At 45.2% G+C, this 12237-nt stretch overlaps 1 protein-coding gene across 2 annotated transcripts in view; it reads right to left on the minus strand.

Moving 5' to 3' along the window:
• The window catches only part of SBNO1 (strawberry notch homolog 1), a 48780-nt gene extending 43959 nt beyond the window's left edge, over positions 1–4821 (minus strand). For both annotated transcript variants that reach the window (XM_019734050.2, XM_019734049.2), the window contains exon 1: positions 4305–4821. The gene's annotated coding sequence lies outside the window, so the exon portion shown is untranslated. The remainder of the gene's footprint in view (positions 1–4304) is intronic.
• Positions 4822–12237: the final 7416 nt, after the last annotated feature.

The raw sequence follows: 12237 nt of genomic DNA on the forward strand, positions 1-12237 counted from the left end.
CACTATGAAAGCGACGATGATAAATAAAAAACAAGGACACAGTAGTAGAGAGAAACTAAGAGCCATCCTTGGCAGGAAGAGAATCCTGAGAAACAATAGCCAATCAGAAGAATGAAAGGATCCAGTTCCCACTGAGAATATCTACACTGAAACCTACCGAGGAGGACAAGGTTCCCCTTGTTGAGACCTAAAACAGGTCTTTATAGCTCTGGGCACATGCAAGGGATGGCTTCACAGTGGTGGCAGCATACCACACAGGCTGAGAAGACTCTGAGAAGACTGGAGGCAAGCAGAATACCTGGGTTCAAATATTGGCTACATCACCCACTAGCAGTATAACATGATCAAGTAGTAAGTTCTATGACTCAGTTTCCTCCTCTTCATATGGGAATAAAAACAGAACCTACCTCATAGGATTGCTGTATTACTTGAAATAAATGTTAGTTACTATCATTTTGATAAACATTAGTATCATGTCCAAAAAATGTTTTCTTCCATATCACTGATGCAACTTTGTATCACAGAATACAAACTATTTGGTAGCAATCTATCCAATAATTAACTTCCAAATAAGTTCTATAAAACACTAGTGCCCTTTTATTTTTTCCCCTTCTCCCCCCCTCCACATTCCGGTTCAAGCCGTTGTCCCTCAGTCTAGCTGTGTAGGACACAGCTCCCTGGCCCATGCTGGCATTATGAGCCTCGCGCTCCCCCAGCTGAGGCAGTGGGCAACAGCTCACAGCAGCTCTCGCTGCCTGCCGGCTGCTCACGAGGGCTGCCGGCCGCTCACACTGGCTGCTGGCCACTCACGCTGGCCACCGGCAGCTTCTGGCAGCACACGGTAGCCCACCAGCACGCGGCTGCTCAGGGCAGCCCAGCTCCAGGGAGAGCCGTTGTTCACAGTTTTAGCTGTAGAAGGCGCAGCTCACCGGCCCATGTGGGAATCGAACCAACGACCTCAACGGTAGGAGCACGGCGCTCCAACCACCTGAGCCACCAGGCCCAGCCCGACTAGTTCCCTTTTTTACCTAAAAGTGTCACACATCCAGCTTGTCTAGTTAATCCGTTAGTGTGTCTCAAGGAAACTGGTAGACATCTTTAAACGTGCACAGAAAATACCACTTAGCAAGTATTTTGCCAGAACTTAGTAACAAAAGTTTTTTTCTTGTTACTCAATAATGATAAACATGTCTGATTTTTGACTCAGCTTCAACTTTGCTTTCATGCAGCCCAGATGTGATGACTGACATACAGTTTAAGAATCTGAAGGATAATGATCCACTTAGAATTTAGCTGATATAGTCAGTCCATCAACAAGTATTTATTAAGTGTCTAATGAGTGCTGGTTCCTGAAGAACAGAAGAGAAAGGTCGGTACAAAGTTCCTTGCAGAGGGTTTTCTTTACCTAAAAGGATATAATCTGTATTTTTTTTCCATTAGTTTCAGGTGTAATCTGTACAGGGAGCAACTGCTCAGTGAAGTGCCCCTCCTCCTCTCATTCAAAACCTATAGGAAGAATGGATACACAAAGGAATATGCAGATTACAAAGTTTCAAAAATGCCTTACAAAAGAAACACAGGAAAGAATCAGCGGGGAAATGAACAAATTTTCTTGAACACTACATCAAATTCACATGGCTAGTCTTGAGATTTAGTATATGGTTGGACTTTTTTCTCCTTTAACCCTCAAGACAGCCCATGAATGAATGCTACCCATTACCCCCTAATCACAGATGAGAAACTGAGGCTTAGAGAGTGTTAATAAGGTAACAACAAAGCCAGGATGGAGCAAAATTACAAACCCAGGAGGTCTGACACCACCACATTCCTCCAAGATTCTGTACTCTTAACCCTGTATCAGTAGTTTTCAAACTGCTGACCACAACACAGTGAGTTGTCAAATCAATTTAGTCCACCATGACCAGTAGTTTTAAATATTTCAGTACAGAACAGAAAATTAGTGCGCAGGCATGTAGAGGATCAACATTTCACGAAATGAGTTTTTCAGTTTTATGTGAATATATGTACTAGATCACAACGTAAAACGTGTTTCTTACTGTGAGATGCACTAATAAGGCTTGACAATGCTGTGCTATACACTGCCACCAAAAAATAAATAAGCAAGTTAATTTGATGGGTTTTGTACCACCTTATTCATAAAATACTTTCTGTTCTTAAAGAGCCTATCTTTACCATCTACAATTTCAGTGATATCCCAAGGTGGACATTAATACTTAGTAAATTTAACCACATCAAAGTGAATGTCGATTAGCATTAAAAACAAAGAGCACTGCAAAAACTTTAGGATTACATCGTTTTGGTTATTAATCGGCTATTTAATGTGAAAGCAATTCCTCTCAGGAAGTATCTTTACATCAACTTTAGGCAGGCAAAGCGTGGGAACCCACAGAGCCTCACAAAAAGGTCACAAGGTAGGACCAGACCTTGGATCTGAGTGTTCTCATCCTTCACAGGTGGCAGGACTCGAAAGCTCAACTTGGAGATTAAGAAATGCCAAAATGTATCTGTAGCTCAAATCTTTGAGGCAAATGATTTTAAAAAGCATGAAAAAAATCTCCACATACCGCCCATTTTTAAATGGTAATCTCAGCAAAGCCCTTATAATACACATTCAATAAACGAATGAATAAATGAATGAACAAACTGTAAGCCACTAAGCCTCCTCTTTTAACACCAGAAACTGAAGTAAAATACATTTAAAATTCTGAAGAGAATTGTGTGGGAATACAGTTAGATCGGAAGATAAAACACACAAGGCAAAGAAAACGGTAAAGATGCCCTCTCTGATAAGGTCAATTTTGAAAACTTCTTCAAACGTGAAAATAAAATGCTCCCTTGTTTGCAAAATTAATGTCCCACTCAAGGAACCAGCAGCAAATCCTGCATTTTATCCTAGAAATGCTGTCAAAACTATCATTCATGCAATGGTGATGGTTTCCCCAACACCTTACGAAAATCAGTTCTGATAACTGGGGGAAAATGGAATCGGTCTGCACTGTGAGCTGGTTTAAGCGTCTGCAGGTTTAAGTCTATCTGCACCAGGCAACTGGTTCTGACAGCGTCCTGGACCCTCCTGGCCGACTCCGGAAAAGCCCCATTCCGTCTCTAATTCGGACTGTCTAGCGAATATGAAACATAAACTGCTAATAATCAACTTTCAAAGGTCAAAGGGGACCCAGTTTTTAACCTTCCCTCATCAACACGTGTTCAGTACAAACTTCCGGGTGCGGTTACAATTGGCTGCGCAATTCAATGGATAAAAACGTTGCTTTATTTCACTCATTTTCTCGTCCGTTCTTTTCCCACGTTTCTCAACCAGCGACTCCCCAAAACAAAAGCCTCCCACAGTACACGGAGAACGCACATAAAAAGAGCTTCTCTGCGCGAGGATCAAGTTAGTGGTCCGCAAACATTAACCAAACAGCAGCACAAAGCCGGGCTGGAAAGGGGAGGAGCTGGATGGCAGGGTCAGGAAAGAAACAATCACAAGGACTCAGGAACATCCAAATCTGCTCCGCGGTTAGACTGACCCCAAGCCACTTCTGGGAAACCACCAGCTACAGCGCATTGGGGAACTTTAGAGACTAGTTACGCCAAACACTTGCAAAGTAAGCAAATCCCTCACCGCCCCGCGCCTCCACCTAGATGCTTAAGGTCTGGGAGGCGAGCGAGCTGGTGGCAAAATTCATCTCCTCGCCGGGTGAGGCGTGAAGGCGGCCCCCACGTGTCCCTCGTGCCTCTCCCACCGCCCCGAGAGCGCGGTAACCGGGAGCTGCAGGTGCGGGGTCCCCCTCTGGGGCGACCCTGTCGCCTCCTGCACTCGCTCTAAACCGGCGGCAATGCCCCGGCAGGAGGACTTTTGAAGGATCGTGGAGCTCACTTTCCTGCGCGTCCCATACCTCGCAGCGCAGGGGTCGAGCGGGGAAAACCGGGAGGGCGACCGAAGCGGCGCCGGCGTCCGCAGCCCCTGCCTCCCCGCCCAAAGGGGGTGCCTCCTGCCGGGGACAGCGGAGCCCCCGGGGCCCGAGAGTCCCACGCGCGGCGACCGCAGGGCCCGGCGCTGACGGGCGGAGGAAGCGAGCACTCCGGAGCCAGCGCCGAGACCATGCCCCCGAGCGCCCCGGGGCGCGCAGCTGAGGGGGCGGCCAGGGAGGCCCCAGACCCGGGTGAGGTGGCGGCCCCCCCCCAGCCCGGCCCCACACGGCCCCGTAAGGAGGGTGGGAGTGGGAGGCTGTCCGGGAGGGCGAGTGTGGAAGCAGAAGAGGGCTGAGGTAAAGACTTACTTTCCCCGCGGGATGCGACGCCGGAACAGCTTCTCCCGGGCGGCGAGAGCTTGAAGAACCAGAGGAGACCGGAGCGGAGGCGGCGGTGGTGGCGGCGGCAGCGGCAGCGGCGTCCGGCTCTGCCTACCTACCCGCCGCCATCTTGACGCCCCTCCCCCCAGCCCCCCCGCCCTGCCAGGAGGGGAGGGGGTGGGGCGACGGATGAGGCGCCGCGCGCCACGCTCCCCACATGACTTCCTCCCTCCCCCACCTCGCCGCCCAGCGCCCCTCTCCGCCCCGCCTCCCTCCTAGGTGAAAGAAGATGATTTACCCCCCCCCATCTTGACCGCCCCCTGCCTTCGCCGCCAAGCACGGACTCCGCCGGCTCCCGCCGACCCGGTACCAGTGGTTGGATCCGAGGGAATTCCGGAACCCAAACGGTCCATTACCGCGGCTCCGGGGTGGGCGAGGGGTGAGGGGGCCGGGTTTCCGAGAAGGGGGAGGGGGAAAGCGAAGGCCGCTTAGGAGAGTCACGTGTCTACTGCTTCCGCCGGCGTTCGGAAGACCTCGCGAGAATTCCGTTCCTCCTCCCTTTCTCCCCTGCTGTCTGTCGGGAAGAAGGTCGGAGCTCTGGGTCCACGAGCAGGTCAGCGGGTGGGCCGTGCGCATGCGTCCCACACCTGCTTTCAAAGTCGGACTAGGAGGGGCCCGAAGCTATTTTCGAAACCCTTTTGGTGCGTGGTTTTGGTCCAGGAAGTTTACCTAGTGGCTTCTCTGTCACTTTGAAAAGCTTTTCGTTACCTAGTCAATCCTAGAAAAAAATGTTTGCGTATGCACTGCTTGTTATGCTTGCTCAGAGCACTTTATTCAATATGAAACTACAAGTAATTCGGCAGGTCCACTGCCATTTATCCTAAGGAGTATGAGCACAAGTCAGCTCCACGTCTTTTTTGCTCTCACACACCCGGTAACCTGAACAAAACTATTGCTCTCAATTAATGATTGCTGCACAATAGGTCTGTCACTACCACCTCTCACTTACAATAATAATTTATTATACGAACTAACACAGAATAAGCAAATTAACTTCTTGGTAACCCTTTTGTAAAGTCATCCTGAGAATGCTGTTTGACTGTTGCTTAGGAAATAGGCACGCCTGGTTGATTCTTGCCCCCTACTGGCGGCGCATCGTTGGAACGCTTGGAGGTTTAAGTGTCAGCTTTTCAAAAGGAACTATGGGGACGGGGAGAGGGGGAAAAAATAGTCACGGCAAGAATAATGAATCTTCCAACCTCGCGTTTATATACGTAGATATGTATTATATATGTATACATATAAATATTTTAAATTGCCGACTAATCACTTTGCTAATAACTTCCATTATTTAATCCTTACAAAAACTATAAAAGTAAAAATTCCTTAAGAACAAGGCCCTCGTCTGGCTTGTTAACTGCTATCCACTAGACTCGTTTATGGTCTAGTGTAGGTGACAGCAAACAATTACAAATCTGTCACGTTATGAAACGAGAAACAAATATGGAAGAATGCAGCAAAGAGGCCTAAGACATTGTAGTTAGTGCATGAGTGCCTTCAGAGCTTGGTTGGAACAGTTCAGTTTCAAAGTGGCCCCCACATTCTAGTTGCAAACTAGGACTGGATGAGTACTAGATTCTGAAAGTGGAGGTCTGATCTAGAAACACCCACTCTTTGAGGTGCTTTCCAGGCATCCAAGCCAGATCCTTCCTGCCATCTCTGCATAAACTCTTAAGTAAAAGATGGTGTTTCAGTGGACGTTTATAACTGCACATATGCACACAAATTCTATGCACCAGCTTATTCATTGCAGCATTGTTTATAGAAGCAAAATATGGGAAACAACCTAAATGTCTTTGAAGAAAGGACTGGTTAAACTATGGTACTTTCCTACAGTGAAACAGTTGTTCAGAAGAATGAAGCACCTCTCTGTGAAAGTATATAATCTGTTTTGCTTGCGTGTACACATTGAGCATCTCGGAATGACAACCCAAGTAGCACTGGTGTCAGGGGATGGGAACTGAGATACTGAGGGTCAGAGGCAGGAGGAAGACTTATTCCGTGCACCCACAACAGGGATGCTACTGGAAGCAGGTGGTTCAGAAAATTCCCATTCAGGCGTGGTATTGACCTTCCCTTGGCCATTTATACTACACTTCTCACTCCACTGGACAAATACTTATTGAGTCCTTACTTTGTGCCAGCTACTATGTTAGAGGTTAGGGACACAAGACAGATCCAGGGGGAGGCAGGACATGGTCCCTCCTGTTGAGATTAATGACCTTATGATCTAATGGGTATTAATCAAAAAATTACACAAAATGTAAACCTGTAATTGACAATGCTACAAAGAAGCTAAGAGAACCTATTATAAAGGAATTTGACCTCATTTGGGAAGTCAAAGAAGGCTTCCTTGAGAAAGTGATAACTGAGCTGAGATTTGAAAACTAGTTGTTAACTAGGCAAAGAGAAGAGGGAACTGCATTTCTGGAAGAGGAAACAAAACGTGCAAATGTCCTGAAATAGGTGGGAGCAAAGCAAGGACCAAGGACAGTAACAAGGCAAGTGCATCAGTTATTAAGACGCTGTCTGTCAGCTCCAACCCTAAGGTTCTGTACTCTGCTTCGTGATGCACTGCAAAACTACGTGTCTGCTTTGCTTTGCCAGCTGTTTCAGTGGCAGACTCTGCAACAGGAAGTGCTAGAGGGAGCCTGCAAGGCTGGAGAAAGAAAAAGTTTCCCATGAGCTTCATTCCAGCGACACTTCACCCTGGTATCTGCATTTCCTTCCCAGAGCAGCAGCGATACCCAGTTTGCAGTTTTTCAAAACGGAATTGTAGCCTTATCACACCAAACTCTCTTCCCAGACACGAGGACCAGCAAGAGCCTCCACAGGGTCACCCTCTAAGCTGAGCCACAGTAGCACCAGCTGAGCAGAGCCCCCTCCTTGGAGTTTGGGTTTCATTAACATGGGACCCCTCTTCTCATTTCTAAGTTTAAATTACGGCAATCTCTCCCTTCTGTCCCGTTTGTGTATTTTACCGCATATGGCCCTTGGTGAAAAACGTTGAAAAAAGTTTGGACACCCCTGCCTTGGCGTAGTGAGAGTTGCTTCCTGCAGTTGCTACTTTTTTGATGCCTTAGTTCTCTATTTACCCTTAACCCGTTTATACCTAGTTAACAACTTATACTAAATTATCTCCATTAATGACTAGTGTAGTTTCTGATTCCTGTCTGACCCTCGATTGATAATAGCAAGTCAAAAGTAGTTACCAGTAGGATTGCAAAAATAACGAAGGCCAATCTCAAAGAGCCTTTTATAGTTGAGTTTGGGCTTTAGTCTATAGGCTGCAGGGAACTCAGAAGCCTGTTATGCAGAGAATTGCCATGTCTGCGTGAGCATTCCTCAGGGATCATTCTGGAAGCAGTTTAGCAGATGGGTCAAAGAACTGGGCTGCAGGTATGAAGACAGACAGGTTGAGAGAGAAGATAAGAACAGAATCTGAACTAGAGCAAAGTTGTTGAGCAATAGAAGAGGGAAATACTTAGATTCAAGAAATATTTAGGAGGTCAAGCCAGTATGCCATAGTGGCTGGTTGGATAGGAGTGGTGGGAGAGAGTAGAGGATTACGCCTCAGTTTCTGGCTTGAGTACCTAGGTGAGTGATGGTGCCATTAGATGAAACTATGACCTCAGGAAGACAAACAGGTCTGAAGCGGAAGATAATGCCTTTGGCTTTAGATCTGGAGAATGTTTACTTATCTATTACTATGTAACAAACGACCCTCAACTGCAATGACAACACAACAACCATTTTGTATTTCTCAAGATGCTGCAAGCTGAGCTCTGCTCTTCTGTTGGTTTTGTTAATTGTCACTTGTGTGGCTCTAACCAGCTGATGGGTCAGCTGTGGGCTGGTCTCAGCTGGGATGCTAGGACAGCTGTGTTTCTTTCTCTCCATGTGGTCTCTCCAGCGGCCTCTCCTTGGTTCTTGCATGGTAGTTCAGGGCTCCGAAGAACATGAAAGCAGAAGCTTCCAGCCTTTCTTAAATCTTTGGCTTGCAACTGACACGGTGATGTTTCCACCACATTCTATCCATTAACAAGGCTACACAGGACTCAGGGAAAGGCAACACAAAGGTATTAATAATGGGAGATGGTCATTGGAGGCCATCGAGATAAGTCTATCCTAAGGAATTTTGAGGGACCTATGGGACATGCAAGTAGAGATTGCTAGCAAGCAGTTAGAGTTTACAGCTTGGGGATCCAGATGGGGATTAAACATAAGAGAGGATAAAACTACTAGGAGAGAAGAGCAGGGCCCAAGGGCAGAGCCCTGAGGTTCTTTATCTAAGAGGTGAGCACTCAGCGAGCCTCAGAAAGGTCAATGAGAGAGGTCAAAGCAGAAGCAGGGAGAGATCACGGACGCTAAGGCAGTCGAGTTTCATGGTGTGAGTGGTCAGCAATATCTAATGCAGCAGAGAGCACCAGAATATGGCTGAAGCAGCTATTAGATTTTTCAAGATGGCAGACATGGTGGACAGAGTTTTTTGTGGGTTCTTTTTTAAGATTCTATTTGTTTAGAGCAGTTTTAGAATCACATCAAAATTGAGGGGAAGGTAGAGAGGTTTCCCATATCCCTCCAGCCCCTGCACATGCATGCCTCCCCAATTAGCAACATCCCACACCAAAATGGGACATTTGTTACAGCTGATGAACCTGTATTGACCCATCATTATCACCGAAGTCCATAGTTTACGCTAGGGTTCTTGGTGCTGCTGTACATTCTCTGGGTTTGGACAAACATATAATGACATACATCTATTATTACAATATCATTCAGAGTATTTTCACTGCTCTAAAAAAAAAAATCTATGCTCCGGAAGAATGGTTGTTCTTGACTGCCCAGAGCCCATCTCTCTTTCTTTAGATAACAGCACCTTAATTTCACCCTTCTCCAAGTCCATGTGGCTGGGAGAATGCTGACCATCTCCTATCCACATCACTCCAGACGAGCATGTGACCAAGTCTGGCCAATTGGAATACGGGATTCACTGCCAGGCCCCATTGATAGATTTAGTGCCAAGGCAATTCCACATATTTGTATTAAAAATAGTAGGAAAAAGACACTCCCTTGCCACTGGTGTTGCTAAGACAGCATTGGGAAGTGGGGGCCATGTGGAGTGGGAGACCAGTCTGTGAGTCCAGCCTAGAGAACAGCGAGGCAAAGACATCGACGGAGAAAAAGAGGGAGAAATAGTCCTGACGACATCCTTTGGGTCCCTGGATCCCGTTGTGCCTGAAGCTACTCCTACTTCTCCATTATGAGACACAATAAACTCCCTTCTTTCCTTGAACCAGGTTAAGCTGGGTTTCCATCGTTTGCAATCCAAAACCATCTTGACCAACACAGATGTTGATTAAAATGCAACGTTGAAAGGTACAACTGTATATTTAAACTAATTTTAAAGTTTTTTTAAAAAATAGCTATTATTATTTTTTTAATTGGGGAAGGTGAACAGGTCTTTATTGGGGAACAGTGTGTACTTCCAGAACTTTTTTCTAAGTCAAGTTGTTGTCCCTTCAATCTTAGTTGTGGAGGGCGCAGCTCAGCTCCAGGTCCAGTTGACGTTTTCTAGTTGCAGGGGGCGCAGCCCACCATCCCTTGTGGGAGTCAAACCGGCAGCCCTGTGATCGAGAGGACGCTCCAACCAACTGAGCCATCCGGGAGCTCAGCGGCAGCTCAGCTCAAGGTGCCGTGTTCAATTTTTAGTTGCAGGGGGCAGAGCCCACCATCCCTTGCGGGTCTCGAGGAGTTGAACCGGCAGCCTTGTGGTTGAGAGCCCACTGGCCCATGTGGGGATCAGACTGGCAGCCCTAGGAGTTAGGAGCACGGAGCTCCCACCGTCTGTGCCACTGGGCCGGCCCTAAAGTTTTTTTTTTTAATTGGCCTAATTATCAAACTTTTTGAGTATGGGCTGATAGGGATTCAAACTGTTTGAAGAAAGTAGGGACATTTTAAATCCACATGGAGTTTTCAGGAAAGGGAAAAAGTAGAAGGAAAACAGAAAGAAAAATAAAGGCAAGGGCTTAGGACACAGGCCCTCAGGCATCACAAGTAACAAGGGTTGAGTTTCTTGCCTTGAAACATCTTGGATATCCAAGAACTATCACCTGTTTCTTAATATGCATTTCCAGAATGTTCTGTTAACTTTTCAAACTCACAAAGTGTTTGCGGGCATACCTCTTCGGCTCATTACTATAACCCTATCTCTACCTTCTTTAAGGTGTTATGGTGGTGAATGAGTGGAATAGTTCTGGAGCTGGGCTTTTGAGTTAGGGACGAGAAGAGTTTCTTGACATTTTCATCCTATGAATGTATTAACTTAAAAAAAATACTTCTTTATGGTTTCTATGGACACCCTCCTATTCATTTTTGTAGACTTTCCCTTAAAAGCACCACACTTAAGATAGCTAAATTATTTTTTAAAACAAACAAACAAAAAAACTGTTATGGGTTGTATTGTGTCCCCCACAAATTCATGTGTTGCAGTCCTAACCCCCGGGCCTTCAGAATGTCACCTTATTTGGAGATAGGGTCTTTACGGAGCTCATCAAGTTAAAATGAGGTCATTAGGGTGGGCCCTAATCCAACATGACTGTATCTTTGTAAAAGGGAAATTGGAGGCAAATAGACAGGTAGAACACCATGTGAAGGTGAAGGAAGAGGTCAAGGTGATGCTTCTACAAGCCAAGGAACATCAAAATTGTCAGCATACCATCGGAAGCTACGGGAGAGGCATAGAACAGCGTCCTCCCAGCCGCAGGTGGAACCAGCCCTGCCGATACATTGGTTTTGGTCTTCTAGCCTCTAGAACATTTGTGTTATTTAAGCCACTCAGTTTGCGGTGCTTTGTTACAGTTGCCCTAGCAAACTAATACAACCACTAAGAACATCTCTCAGAAACAAAATGATGTTCATTCATCTTTTCCAACTCACAAATTAAAGGTCTAGCCAAAAACACAAAAAGCCCACACAGAAAAAAAGAAAAATCACATTCTAATTTGAACAGCTTGAGCTTTGCTGCTAAACCGTCTTTAAACTGACTTTGAAAACCAACAAAAAAACTATCCTTGCTCATCAAGTTATACATTTTCAACGTGCTTTTTCAATAAAATGATAATTTTTAAAACATGAAGGAATCCCCAATCAGTTGAAAAATTAGTTTATAAATCCTTTTTTTAAAGGGAGACTATGGGGAGAAAATAAGCTACACCCATTTAACAGATGAGAAAAAGGCTCAGCAAGCAAATAACCACTGGCTCTGTATCATCTGATGCCAAATTTTACACTCTAGGTACCATTCTTGTGTTCATTCTTCCACTTTCAATAACAAGGAGCCTGACCATAGAAACCTCTGTTGAAAAGCTACTTAATAGACAAATTTTGGTCTCCCTCTGAGGACACCAAAGAAAAGAATGGGAAGTATTAACAACTCCAAATCACAGCAATTCACTGAGATGCAAGTTTGTAACTTTATTTATTGCTAAATGGCTACCATTTCAAATTCCTGTATCTTCATATGCTTTATATTGATTCTCTCATTTAATTATAACAAGCCTATGAGGTAGAGAGTATTTTTTTACTCTCACATATTTGAGTTCCAAATATATTACATATATTGGGTATATATATATATATATATATATATATATATGCATATATATGTGTATATATATGTATAGATACACACACACATACATACATACAAAGGGTGCCAAAAAAATGTATAGACATTTTAAGAAAGGAAAAAACAATTAATTGTAATACTCAATATATACTGATAACAAAAGATGAATACAAGTCACGTTTGACTTCTGCAATTATAAGAGGTGCTCAAAGTTATCTTAAGTGTCCAGAT

The sequence above is a fragment of the Rhinolophus sinicus genome, linkage group LG16, assembly GCF_036562045.2.
Source record: "Rhinolophus sinicus isolate RSC01 linkage group LG16, ASM3656204v1, whole genome shotgun sequence".
In the NCBI taxonomy this organism is placed as follows: Eukaryota; Metazoa; Chordata; class Mammalia; order Chiroptera; family Rhinolophidae; genus Rhinolophus; species Rhinolophus sinicus.